The sequence below is a fragment of the Mesocricetus auratus genome, unplaced genomic scaffold (genome assembly GCF_017639785.1).
Source record: "Mesocricetus auratus isolate SY011 unplaced genomic scaffold, BCM_Maur_2.0 Super-Scaffold_6730, whole genome shotgun sequence".
NCBI classification, from domain to species: Eukaryota; Metazoa; Chordata; class Mammalia; order Rodentia; family Cricetidae; genus Mesocricetus; species Mesocricetus auratus.
Genome location: NW_024429184.1, coordinates 45590338 through 45605517, shown reverse-complemented (window position 1 = coordinate 45605517; position 15180 = coordinate 45590338).

The window sequence follows — 15180 nt, the reverse complement described above, 5'->3', positions numbered from 1 at the left end:
GAGAGGGGTGGGGCCATCTCTCCCAAGGAGGGGAGGGGGCAGCTCTTTCATGAGTGGCAGAGCAAGCTCTCCCAGAGTCACTGAAATGCAGGGCTGGCTCAGCAAAACCCTCAGATTTAAACGATGGTTCCTATGGCCCCCTGTGGTAACACAGGCTATAGACCACATCACAGTCCCCAGCTGCAGCAGAACCATGGGCCCAGACATGGCCTACTGCAGCAGCTCAGGCCCAGATGTCACCATGGCCCAGGTGGCAGTGCAGGTCACCTATATCAGTATGGCCCCAGCAGCAGCATGGCCCTTGGACACACATATGGTCTCAGGTGGCTGATTAGACCTCCGATACCTGTGCAGCTCTCTGTGGTGACAGGAGCCTGAACATCGACTCAGACCCTGGCTGTTGCAGGGCCTTGGACCCAGACATGGCCTTCTGCCACAGCTCAGGCCCAGATGATACCATGGCACCACGTGGCAGAGCAGGCCCCTCAGATCGACATGGCCCCAGCCATAGTATGGCCCTTAGACACCAACGGGACAGGATTGTAGCCTAGACCACAGACATCATGTGCCCTTTGTTGGCAATATGGGTCATGGACATCAACATAGAGTCTAACTATGGTAGGACAATGGACCCAGACGTGGTCGTCGGCAGCAGCCTGGGCCCAGATATCACGATGGCTCCAGGTGGCAGCATAGGTTACTTAGATCAGCATGGCCTGGGTTGCAGTGTGGTCTTCAGATCCCCACCTGGCCTCAGGTAATGGTCCAAACTCCAGGTTTTTACCGTCTTCAGTGATGGCATGGGCTGCTCAGATCAGCATGGCTCTGGAGGCCGGCGGCACAGTTCTCAGACAAAAACATGGCTACAGGTGACTGTCCAGACCCTGGCCACCCCTGGGCCTTTGGTGGCAATGTGGGTCATATTTGGCAAAAGTGGTAGGACGTGACCCATGGCGACAACCTATGCCAGACAACGCCTTGGCGCCAGGTGGTAAGCAGGCCACCCACAGTCATCCTGCTCCTCATCTCCTTCATTTCTTCAGTTGTGCCTCTCTCCACAGCACATGGACCACTCTGCTTCTCTTTGTCTCCCATTTCTCCACCACATATCCACTCATCATAATGGGACCCACCCATCCAGCTCCACAATGACCTGTGGGTGCCTTCAGCCATCCCAGACCATTAAGCACCAGGCTGGCCCATGGGTGTCCATCTCCCACTGAGACCAGTGGCTCAAGGCTGGCCTGTGGAAATCACTTATGTTTTTACTTTCATCGGTGTCCTTCATTGTATTCCCAGAACCTGACACACAATGCCTTTGGTAGATACTGTGTAATAATTAATATGTTCTTATATCTTCTGAGAACATTGTTTTTCAATTATAATTTAACTGTTTTATACCTGGAAACTGTTCTCTATTAAGTGCTGAGAATAAAGAGTGTTGGGGAAATTATATCTCTGTCTTATGAGTGGTAAAATCACCCAAGCAACCACACTCAACTCTGAGACCACTTAGCATTTCCCCTTTAGTATGCCCTTTATTTCCAAACTTTCCAAATTATATTTAACTGGATCTAAATTTTCTCTTTTTTATGTCTTTTCTCTATTACCCATACTCTACACCTTCAATAACATTTGTTTTATAATAATCTAGAAAGGTCATGAATGAAGGTGAGTAGACATCTAACTTTCCAAAGTGACACTCTTTAGGCCACCCAAAATGAAAAATGATTCACATACATCTTGGTGTCAGAAATCTAGTCTGTGGCTAACACTAAGTTCCACCTGAAATGCAAAAGGCTAAATAAAGTTCTCTAATTGCCATTTGTGGTCAATTAAGGCCTGCTTGAAAACTAATTCTTGGAAATGTGTAAGGAAGAAGAAACTAAAGAATAGATATAAAACTTTTAACAAGTCAAAAAAAAAAACCAAAATTGTCTCATTAAATTTTAAGGATAAATTTTTCTTTGTGCATATTCACCAATAAACTATAGCAATTTTTAAATCTTAATTTTTTTTTGGTTTTTTTTTACGAGACAGGGTTTCTCTGTATTGTTTTGGAGGCTGTCAGTCCAGCCCGGCCTCGAACTCACAGAGATCCACCTGCCTCTGCCTCCTGAGTGCTGGGATTAAAGGCGTGTGCCACCACTGCCCGGCCTAAATCTTAATTTTAAGTGATAAATTATATAAGAGTAAAAGTAAGCATGTTCTATCATAATTTTATAAGTATCAGTGCCCATTGATGTTATTAAAACCAGAGATTTGGAAATGTTGGGACAGTGCCAATATTGAAAGAACCCATGACAAATGGGAATCTTATTCATAAGAATAGGTACTATTAGGAGGAGACAACTAGAGCACTGCTCTGCATCCCATAATAAGTTAATGACTGTTCTAATTAAGGTTCTTCACATCATGCACATTGTAGTATTTTCATGTGTGTTTGGTGTGTGCATGTACATGCAAATGTGTGCACAAGTTTGCTTGCTCATATTGCAACTTTGGACACCGGAAACATAGATCAGATGAGTTACTCTATCAATTCTCCACCTTACTGCTTTCCTCTCTAAATTTTAAAAATTTTTATTAGAAAATACAGTGTATTTTGACTATATTTTCCCCTCCACCAACTCCTTCCAGACCTTCACCACCTCTCTGCCCACCCAACTTCATGTTCTTTCTCCCTCAAAAAAGGGGGTAAAAAGAAAATCAAGGCAAACAAAAAAGAAAATCAATAAGACAAAATCCACCAAATCAAAAATCACACACACACACACACACACACACACACACACACACACACACACACACACACACAAATAACATGGAGTCCGTTTTGTGTTGGATAACTATTCCTGGGCATGGAGCCTGCCCTGGACAAGGACAGAGACACCCAGCGACACTTTGTTGGAGAAAACTGATTTTCCCTCTCCGCACAGGTATCAATTGAAATAGCTGCCAGGTTAGGGGCTTTCTGTCTGCTTCTGCTTCTCAGTGCTGGGATGTTGTCTGTTTTGAACCTGTGCAGGTTTTGTGTGTGCTGCCACGTTTCTGTAAGTTCACATGTGTATCAGTCCTCTCCCATCTGAAGAATGCTGTTTCCATGGAGTCATTCACCAATTCTGACTTTTACATGCTCTTTCCATCTTCTTATCCATACCAATCCCTGAGCCTTGAGGGGAGGGGTTTGAGGAAGGCATTCCAGTTAGAGCCGAGTGCTCCAAAGTCCCTCACTCTCTGTGCACTGTCCAGCTGTGAATCTCTGTTAGTTACCTTCTGCTGCAGGAAGCGTCTGATGAGTGTTGAGTGATGACGCACTGACCTATGGGTAGTCATGTCATTTCTATGTTTCTTTAGTAGAGTAATAGTAACTGGGTTTCCCCTAGGCCTAGGACCTATCTCATCTCAAGAGCTTTGCCACTGTAACAATGTCAGGTAAGGGTTCCATCTCATGAGTAGGCCTTAAATCCCTCCACCTTATTCTTTGAAACAGACATGAGCCAATCTCTACAGAATAGCCATTGTACCATTTCTAATTTATTCACTCACTGAGGTATTCATATGCTCTACAATTGTTTTCCTAAATAAAACCTAAGTGTTAGGATTTGCATCAGAAAGGTTTCCTATATGCTCATGTTCACAACTATGGGTCCCCAACTTGCAATGTTATTTTGAAGGCTATGGGCCTTGTAAGATGGAGGAAATAGGCCACTAGGGGCAGACCTTTGGAGATTATACTCACTTCTGGTATAACCCAGTTTCATATGTCCTGCTCTGAGACATGTGAGGAGTCTCTACTACATGTTCCTCTACCTGAGTACCAACATTGCTTCACATCATGACAGACTGAAAACCTCTGAAACCATGAGCCAAATTAAATCTTATTTTAACTTGTTTCTGCCATGTATTCTGTCACAAAGATGACAAACAGACTATTGTTTCCAACAGTAAGTGTTCTTGCTGTTATAAACTTGACTGTGAGTCCAAGGTCCTGGAACTTGTTTGCAAGAAAAACATGCAACAATTTGGAGATGTGGGCAATTAAAACACTAGCAGAATCTAAGAACTTAAAGGTAATCCCAGCAGGAGTTTTGAAGATCAGAATGCTGATGGGAATATCAAGAGTGAAAAACTGCATTCATGAGGTTTCAGATGAGAATAAGGACTCTTTAGGAACGTGGCTAATGGTCATTTGTGTTACAGATTGGCATACTGGCAACCAAAAAAACTGTCCATATGTATACACACACACATACACACACACACACACACACACACACACACACACATACTGTCTGTGTCCTGAAAATTCAAGTGAGTCAGAAAATTTCAAAAATATTGAACTATTTCTACTGGCAGATGAAATTCCAATGCACACAGCATCAGGCTGTAATGTGACTATTTTCCGCTGGTTTTAGCCAGTTTCACAGTGAAAGCTGCCAGGAGCAAAGAAACAAAAACAAACAAACAAAAAACAGAAAGGATCTGGAGAATGTACAGTTTAGTGAGAATGAGCTCACAGTTTTGTTGTGAACAAAGCAAGTGCTATGGGAAAGCAGCAGCAGCTGTTAAAGATCCTTGCCCAGAAACTATGCACTTTTTCCTGAGACACCCATGGTGCCCTCAGGTCAGATCCTGTACATTAAAGGCTCCATGTGTAAAGTACAAACTCAGTTTGAAGCAAGAATTCATGAAGAGAAACAGTCCTATTCCAACGAGGCCACATAGGAAAGTGTTGCACCAAGTTCAGCCACACAGACAATCAAAAAAGACACAACATCTTGGACTGCTAGCCTAATGGTACGAAGATACAAAGAACATAAATGTTATGGGGTCATGGGCTTTTGTGTTAAAGATGCAAGAAAAAAAAAGCCTGGGGGCTGTCTGCCAAGCATAGCTGTGGCCACCAAGGAGAGCCCAGAGAGTTCTGTAGGGGCAAAGCTAACAAAGCCCACTGGAGCTCAGACATGTCACCATGTATCCTAATGTTGGGCATGGACCTACAGAATTTCATATGCCACCTGCTGGCCTTGGACTTACTTTCTTCAAGTCATGCCTTGCTGTGTTCCTACTTCTTGCCCATGTTTACTACGTGCTGTTATATTTTAGATCTCTCTCTCTCTCTCTCTCTCACACACACACACACACACACACACACACACACACACACACACACACACCAAAGAGAGCATTTTGAGTCTGAGTGGAGACCTTGAACTTTGGATTTTTGAGTCATGTTGACACACTAAGACTATAGGGACTGTAGAAGTTGCACAGAATTCACTTTGCATGAGATGGCACTGAGCTCATGGGGGCCTGTGGCAGAATGGTGTATTTTGAATCAGAAATCTCTCCTACATGTCATGTTCCCAACACCTGTTAATATTAATGTGTCTGTAAAGAACCCTTCAGAAGGTGGAGCCTGGCTGGTGAAAACAGGTGACTGGGGACAAGGCTTTACAGGTTATACCCACTTCTGGCACTGGCTGTTCTCTCTGCTGTTTGGTCTGCCCCTTAAAAGAAATCTTTTGCAACACACTCCACTGTGTCTTCCATTCTGTGATGTACTGAGATTTCTGAAACTGCGAACCAAAATCAGTGTTGCTTCTCTCAAGTCGCTTTTGTTGCAGGGATCAGAAAAGTAACCAATACATTAAAGAGAGACTATTCAAGCTAAGCCTTAAAGATACGATAGTGAGGAGGGATGGAAAAGGGGAGGCTAGCAGAGAAAGAAGGAAGGAAGAAAATGAGGATACGTAATACACCGCAAGTAAGACATATGTAAATCAAGATTGTAAAAATGTGATAAAGAGAAACATTACATAATGATAAAGGCGTCTACTAGGAGGCACAATGTTATATATGTACCTAACAGCTAGACATATAATATAAACATTAAAATATCAGAAAGGAAGTATATAGTATACTATGAGTAGCGGACACTGGGTATATCATCCAGATAGAAAAACTAAGAAGTAATATCAGACTAAAATTATACTCTAAAACAAATTACCTAACAGGTACAGATGTCTCACCCCCTCAATGGCAGAATATACATTCATAAATGCACAGGAAACACTCTTCAGAGTAGATCTCATCGGGCTACAGAGCAACTCTTAACAGGCTTTAAAAGCTTAAATCAATAAATATTAAGTACCCTTTTACAATCACAATGCTAAAATGGACAAGATCTCAGTACATAGTCATGGTTCACCAGCAACTCAAGATTTCCGACTCCATAGAAATTTTCTATTGTGTAAAACAAAATGACAATAAAATTAAAAATAATTAAATGCAAAATATGTGCAAACAATACTGCTTTTGAATGTACCATATTATTGTCACTAGAGGGAGCTCAGAGTTTAATTTGTATTCTGAAGGCATGCAATCAACCCTGTAGTTTGTATTTCAGTGCATTGTGTATAAAGAGCTTAAAAAAAGAGATAGATAGATAGATAGATAGATAGATAGATAGATAGATAGATAGATAGATAGATAGATAGATAGATAGATAGATAGATAAATAAGGATCATTATTTCTGGCAGAAAGTAAAAGTGGTTGAATTTATCAGTTCTCTTGCTTTTGTTGTGTTCAGGGTAAGTATAAATGCCTTCATGCCCGTGGTGCCAGTGTCAAATGACACACAACCCAGGCTCAAAGAGGCTCGCACTCTGCTGTGGTCCCAAATGAACAGGGGAATGAATAAAGATGAGAGCACTGTGCAGCGCAGACAACTCTGTGGCAACAGTGACAAGACCTGGCCTGGGGCGAGTCTCCACTTCAGTCTGTCCTAATATGATATGTAAACTATTCATACACATGCCTTTTGAGAGAGGTGCACTTACCAAAATAAAAAAGGAAATCTCTGTTTTGTCACCACCATACATGGCACAAGTCATTGAATTTCAGAGTGGAACCGTGTTTTCAAAAAAGATAAGATGAGACATTTTAAAATGAACAAACTTTTGTCACCTCCTGGAGTTCAGGGATTTTTTGAAAAGTAAAGGAATCTTCTAGGTCTCATAAGAAGAATTATAGTATATGAGCCTATACACAAAAACTAAGAAAATAAGAAGATTACATATACAACTTTTGAAGCCTAATTTCTTCTTTTTCTCTTCTTTTTTATTTAAATTAGAAACAAGCTTGTTTTACATGTCAATTCCAGTTCCCTCTCTCTCCCCTCCACCCCTGCACCTCACCCCCACCTATCCAATCCTCTTTCTGCTCCCCGGGGAGGGTGAGGCCTTCCCTCGTGTGTCTAGGCTTAGAGAGTATCCCTCTGTGTGGAATGGGCTCCCAAAGTCCATTAGTATACTAGGGATAAATACTGATCCACTACTAGAGGCCCCACAGATTGCCCAGGCCTCCTAACTGACACCCACATTCAGGGGGTCTGGGTCCATCCTATGCTGGTTTCCCAGCTATAAGTCTGCAGTTCATTAGCTTCCCCTTGTTCAGATCAGCTGTTTCTGTGGGTTTCTGCAGCCTAGTCTTGACCCCTTTGCTCATCACTCCTCCCTCTCTGCAACTGAATTCCGGGAGTTTAACTGTGTTTTGCTGTGGGTGTCTGCTTCTGCTTCCATCAGCTACTGAATGAAGGCTCTAGGATGGCATACAAGGTAGTCATCAATCTTATTATTGAGGAAGGGCATTTAAGGTAGCCTCTCTACTGTGGCTTAGATTCATAGTTGGGGCCATCCTTGTAGATATCTGGACATTTCCCTAGTGCCAGATTTCTCTTTAAACCTTTAGTGGCTCCCTTTATTATGGTATTTCTTTTCTTGCTCTCATCTATCCCCCATCACTCAATCTTCCTGCTCCCTCATATCCTCCTCTCCCCTCCTCTTCTCCCCTTCTCTTTCTAACTCCATCTCCCATTCCTCCTTGCTCCCAATTTTCTCAGGAGATCTTGCCACTTTCCCCTTCTCCAGGGGACCATGTATGTCTTTCTTAGGGTCCTCCTTGTTTCCAAGATTCTCTGGTGATATGAATTGTAGGGTGGTAATCCTTAGCTCTATGGCGATAATCCATATATGAGTGAGTGCATACTATGTTTGTCTTTTTATGATTGGGTTACCTCACTCAGGATGGTTTCTTCTAGTTCCATCCATTAGCCTGTGAATTTCAAAATTCCATTGGTTTTTTTTCCCACTGAATAGTACTCCACTGTGTAAATGTACCACATTTTCTCTATCCATTCTTCAATTGAAGGGCATCTTAGGTTGCTTTCAGGTTCTGGCTATTACAATAATGCTGCTATGAACATAGTTGAACAGATGCCCCTGTATGAATGTGCATCTTTTGTGTACATGCATAAGAGTGGAATTGCTGGATCTTGTGGTAGACTGAAACTGTTGTTGGTGTTTTTTATTTTAGCCATTCTGACAGGAGTAATATGGTATCTCAGAGCTGTTTTGATTTGCATTTCCCTGATGGCTAAGGATGTTGAGTACTTTCTTAAGTGCCTTTCATCCATTTTAGATTCCTCTATTGAGAATTCTCTATTTAGTTCTGCATTCCACTTTTTAATTGGATTATTTGATGGTTTGGTGACTAGCTTCTTGAGTTCTTTGTATGTTTTAGAAATCAACCCTCTGTCAGATGTAGGATTGATGAATATCTTTTCCCATTCTGTGGGCTGCAGTTTTGTCTTGCTGACTGTGTACTTTGCCTTATATAAGCTTCTCAGTTTCAGGAGGTCCCATTTATTAATTGTCAACCTCAGTGTCTATGCTACTGGTGTTATTTTCAGGAGGTGGTCTCCTGTGCCAATTTATTCAAGGATGCCTCCCACTTTCTCTTCTAAGAGGTTCAGTGTGGCTGGATTTATGTTGAGGTCTTTGATCCATTTGGACTTAAGTTTTGTGCATGGTGATAGATATGGATCTATCTGCAGTCTTCTACATGCCACCATCCAGTTATGCCAGCATCATTTGTTGAAGATGCTTTCTCTTTTTTCCATTGTATAATTTTAGCTTCTTTGTCAAAAATCAGGTATTTGTAGGTGTGTGGGTTAATATCAGGGTTGTAAATTTGATTCCATTGGTCTACCTATTGTGAAGCTGTGTTCAAGACTACAGCTCTATAATAGATCTTGAAGTCAGGGATGGTGATGCCTCTGAACATTTGTTCCTTTTTTGCACAGGGTTGTTTTGGCTGTCCTGGGTCTTTTGCTTTTCCATATAAAATTGAGGTCTGTGAAGAATTGTGCTGGCATTTTGATGGGGATGGCACTGAATATGTAAATTGCTTTTAGCAAGATTGCCATTTTTACTATGTTGATCCTACCTATCCAAGAGCATGGGAGATCTTTCCATTTTTTCTGGTGTCTTCTTTAATTTCTTTCTTGAAAGACTCAAAGTTTTTGCAACACAGGTCTTTCACTTGTTTGGTTAGAGTTACCCCAAGATATTTTATGTTTATGTTGTTTGTAGCAATTGGAAAGGGTGATGTTTCTCTGATTTCTTTCTCAGCCCATTTGTCATCTGTATATAGTAGGGCTACTGATTTTTTTTAGTTAATCTTATATTCTGCCACATTCCTGAAGGTGTTTATCAGCTGTAGGAGTTCCCTGGTAGAGGCTTTTGGGTCACTTATACAAACTATCATATCATCTGCAAATAGTGAAAGTTTGATTTTTTTCTTTTCCAATTTGTATCCCCTTGATCTCCTTTTGTTGTGTTATTACTTTAGCTAGAACTTCAAGGACAATATTGAGGAGATATGGAGAGAGTGGACAACCTTGTCTTGTTCCTGATTTTAGAGGAATCGCATTGAGTTTCTCTCCATTTAGTTTGATGTTGGCTGTTGGTTTGTTGTATATTGGTTTTGTCATGTTTAAGTATGTTCCTGTTATCCCTGATCTCCCCAAGACCTTTATCATGAAAGGGTGTCGTAGTTTGTCAAAGGCTTTTTCAGCATCAAATGAGATGATCATGTGGTTTTTTCTTTTTCAGTTTGTTTATATGGTGAATTACATTGATGGATTTTTGTATGTTGAACCATCCCTGCATCCCTGGGATGAAGTCTACTTGATCATGGTGGATGATTTTTCTGGTGTGTTCTTGGATTCAGTTTGCCAGTATTTTTTTTTTAGTATTTTTGCATCAATGTTCATGAGGGATAATGGTCTGTAGTTCTCTTTCTTAGTTGTGTCTTTGTGTGGCTTGGGTACCAAGGTAATTGTAGCCTCATAAAAGGAGTTTGGCAATGTTCCATCTGCTTCTATTGTGTGGAACAATTTGAGGAGTATTGTAATTAGCTCTTCATTGAATTTCTAATAGAATTCTGCACTGAACCTATTTGGCCCTGAGTTTTTTTTTGTTTGTTTGTTTTTGTTTTTGTTTTTTTTGGTTGGGAGACTTTTGGTGACTGCTTCTATTTCATTACAGGTTATAGGCCTGTTTAAATTGCTTATCTGTTCTTGATTTAATTTTGGCAAGTAATATCTATCCACAAAATTGTCCACTTCCTTTAGATTTTCGAATTTTGTGGAGTACAGGTTTTCAAAGTATGACCCGATGATTCTCTGGATTTCCTCAGTATCCATGCTTATGTCCCCCTTTTCTTTTCTGATTTTGTTAATTTTCATGTTCTCTCTCTGCCTTTTGGCTAGTTTGGATAAAGGTTTGTCTATCTTATTGATTTTCTCAAAGAACCAACTCTTTGTTACATTGATTCTTTGTATTGTTTTCCTAGTTTCTACTTTAATGATTTCAGCCCTCAATTTGATTGTTTCCTGGAGTCTACTCCTCCAGGGTGAGTTTGTTTCTTTTTGTTCTAGAACAAAAAAGTTGTGCTATTAATTTTCTAGTGTGACTATTTTCCAGTTTCTTCACGTGGGCACTTAGTGCTATGAACTTTCCTCTTAGCACTACTTTCCAAGTGTCCCATAAGTTTGGGTATGTTGTGTCTTCATTCTCATTGAATTCTAGAAAGTGTTTAATTTCTTTTTTTACTTCTTTCTTGATTCAGGAATGGTGCAATTGTGCATTGTTCAATTTCCATGAGGTTGTAGGGTTTCTGCAACTTGTGTTGTTGTCGTATTCTAACTTTATAGCATGATGGTCTGTTGTTCCAATTTTTTTGTATCTGTTGAGGTTTGTTATGTTGCTGAGTATGTGTTTGATTTCCGAGAAAAATTTCCATGTGGCGCTGAGAAGAAGGTGTATTCTTTTGTGTTCTTTAGATGTCTGTTAACACAGTAAATGTTAGAGCCAGCTCCAGGCCTTCCTCCCACTCCCTGTGGGGAGTTCCAGGAACGTTTCTGCTAATTTAATGTCCTGATGGAAATGTTAATGGTGATAAAAAAAAATCACAGGTTATTGAATCTGGAAGTTACTTAGAACAGGTTGTCCTCACCTTACCTACACAGTTATGCTTTTGTCCCTTCTAGTCCCTTCTTTCTTTCTGGACACTCGTGGGACCGGAATGTTCACCTATGTGGCAATAATATTTGCAGTGTTGAGGGAACTTCACATGGCCTACAGAGAATTCCAGCACAAATTAAGACAGCCTCATCTTATATTGGATGAGTCTAATTCTGTCAAAGTTGCTTGGTCTTCAGAACGGGGATTTTTCTACAAATCGTACTCTTGTTCTACATCTCTCCTTTCACAGAGAGCTAAAAACCATGGTCTTCTCAAGAAAGGTGGCACTGAATTTGAAAACAGGCATCAGTCACATCCCTCAGGGTTCCTTCCTGCCCCAGCCCAATGCTCCCCCTGCAAAGATGTTCTATGCAGTCCACACACTGCAGGTTTCTCCACATTTTATGAAGACTCCTCAGGAAAATAGGAATCAGTCGACCACAAGACCCAGCAATTCCATTCTTAAGCATATACCCAAAAGATGCCCATTCATACAACAAGGACATCTGTTCCACTAGTTCATAGCAGCATTATTTGTAATAGCCAGAACCTGGAAGCAACCTAAATGCCCCTCAACTGAAGAGTGGATAGAGAAAATGTCATACATTTAGACAATGGAGTACTATTCAGCAGAAGAAAAAAAACCAATGGAATCTTGAAATTTGCAGGCAAAAGGAAGGCACTAGAAGAAACCATCCTGACTGAAGTGACCCAGTCACAAAAAGAGAAGCATGGTATGTACTCACTCATATATAGATTTTAGACTTGAATCAGGGAAGTGCCAGCCTACAATCCCACTGCCAGAGAGTCTGGGAAATAGAACCTTCCTCCAGGGACTGATGGAAGCAGAGGCAGACACCCACAGTTAAACACTGACTGAACTCCTGGAATCCAGTGACAGAAAGGGAGAACAGATGAGCAAAGGGTTAAGACCTTAACAGCTGACCTGAACAAAGGGGAGCTCTTGGATCTCAGACTGATGGCTGGGTGGACAGCATGGGGCTGACCCAGATCCCCTGAATGTGGGTGTCAGTGAGGAGGCCTAAATAATCTATGGGGCCTTGGGCAGTATTTATCCCTGGGGTACAAATAGACTTTGAGTGCCCATCCCCCAATGAAGATGCTCTCTCTGCCTGGACTCTTGGGGGACGGCCTAGACCCTGCCCTGGATGAAATGACAGACTCTGGAGATCCTCCATGGAGGGCCTCACCCTCTCTGGGGAGTGGAGATTGTGTGGGGGGTTGCGGGAGGCAAGGTGGGAAGGGCGTGGAAGGAAGGGAGGGAGAGGGAGCTGGGACTGACGCATGAAGCAAGTTTGTTTCTACCTTAAATTTTTTTAAAAAGGAAGAAAATAGAAGACCACTCCCCCCAAAATAACTTTGTTGAAATTCAGAACATTCACACAGAATCTGGAGAGATTCATGGGTTTTAAACAGAGGGCTCTATTTTAAGTCAGTGTGTTGAACTTTGGCCCTTGAAGTTCTGAAACCCTTTAGCCACACCATACATGGACCACCTTTTGGTTTTATCCTCCTTTATGACTTACTTGGATCTTCTTTGATAGGCTTAAGCGTCTGATTCTCTTCTCATCTTTCCTTTTCTGGTATGGAAAAATCTAGTCATGTTACTCTCGGAACAAAACCTTATTTTGTCACACAGGAAGTTTCATTATTAAAAAGTATTCCCTTTTCTTTTTCCTTTGTCTTACCAACAATGTAATCTTCTATATTCTTATTCTCTCTCCTTATATTTCTCCTTCCTGCATACTGCTTTCTTTTTCATGTTATTTACTCCTTAGTATTATGAGATACAGTAATATAATAAACAAGTCTGTTAGCTTATTAAAGGAGAGTTGAATCCAAATTATATTTAGGATACCATGCAAGGAATTGAGATTACCTGTTTCTGTTACAAGGTTCTTGTCTGTTGCACAACCCAGGCAGACTTTATTGCTGCTTGGTTTTTTAAATTTTAATTTATTTTTATTATTTATTTACTCTTTTGTGGGGGGCAGGTCCTCACTATGCAGCTCTGGCTGTCCTGGAACTCACTATATAGACCAGGTTAACCTCAGCTCACAAAGATCTGCCCCTCTGCCTCTGTTTATGGAGGGTCCAGTTTTCAGTTCAGATTTTTATAAAGACTCTTTTCCATAGTTTGGTTTTTTTTTCCCTTTCCCACAACAATCTGAAAGTTACAGAATGTTACATTCCAGTCAGAGCTGGCTGAGATAACAGAACTCTCAGTGACCTTAGGCAGTTAGTTAATCTTATATAAGAACAAAAGCAGAAGGGAAAATACAGAGTCTAAAATCTTGTTAACCCTGAAATTGCCATTTCAGACACAAAAAGTATGTGGGTAAGCGAAGAGATAATGCTTTTTTCCCCTCATAGAGGCATAAGTATAGTCATACAAGTTTTCCAGAACATATCCCAAGAGGGTGTCACCAGGAACAAGGCCTGTGACACCCATTGCCACAGTTACAAAATAAAACAGAGAAAACAGAATAGACTGTCACCTTTCAAACAGAGGCCAGACAGGCTGCAGCCAGGGATGAGAACAGAAAGCACTTTACCACAGAGGTCAAGCAAGCCTCAGCCTGAAAGCCAAACCAGAGAGCACAGCAATTCAATTGTTAGATTTTGCTCAAGAGAGCTAAGAATGTTCCCACCACACCAGGCACCTAGAAACAGCTACTGTAGTCTACTGGATGAGTCACAAGAACTAGGAACTGCTTTTTTTTGGGGGGGGAGGGTGTGGAAGGAGGGGTGATTCCCATCTTTAGTAACCATTATGTCTATAGCTTTAGAAAGCATTGGTTAGAAGATTTAAAATAGAAGGCCATTAGTTAGAAATAGGAATACTATATGTACTTACAGCCGATTTTAACTCTAAATATCTTTGGTAGGAACTTGGGATCTGTAATTAAGTACAGGAAACAGTCTTGTGAGAAGAAAATGAAGGTTGTATATGTGTTCAAATGAGCACAAGTACACAAGTTAACAGTACACAGGTACACAACACTATGATGCATGTGTTTGTGTACCTTCATTTGACCTGGTACAATTTGTGGTTAATGACTTTCCAAAATCAGGGTGAGATGCTTTCTCTCAGTGAATATAAATTCCTTTGCAAACATTACTTGTTATCCACAAAAATCTCAAGATTCCTTTGTCTTCTGGGGAAATTCTGGAATATAGTCCTAAAGTGTTATTCAGAGAATAAAGGGAACACTTTTAGAAGGGAAAAAAAAGCTGGAGAGAGTGCCAGGAGGGAACCAGGACAGGGAAAATCCCCAAGCAAAATTAATGGTGGCTGCTGGGGAGTTCTCCAGTCCAGAACTCCAGGCCCCAGCAAGTCTAGGCAGTAATTGTGATCCCTGAACTCCTTGGCTCCTCTATAACTCAGTAAGTCAGTAGGGATTCCTGAGGCCATCTTGGCACAGTCAGCAGAACACCAGAGTGCTCTCAATGCTTGACTCCCTAAAACACCACTGAGGGGAGACTGAAATTCAGTCTTGGAGCTGCACTTTATTCAGAGAGCTAGAAATCTGAGAAAACAGTCTACTAATACCCTAAAATTCAGCCCTACATTCATCTACAGCCATCTGGCTTTATAGGGAGTGTGTGTGGGTGGGTGTGTATGTGTGTGTGGGGGGGTGCGAGTGCCTGTGTGCTGTGGGAGAGGGGAACAGGGCAGCCAATCATGGCCAAGCCCAGTGGTCAGCCACATTTCTAACATCCGTGATATCCGAGATGTCCATGCTGGTCTTGTTATCTCTTACACTTTCTGTAGGTGTATCGGCA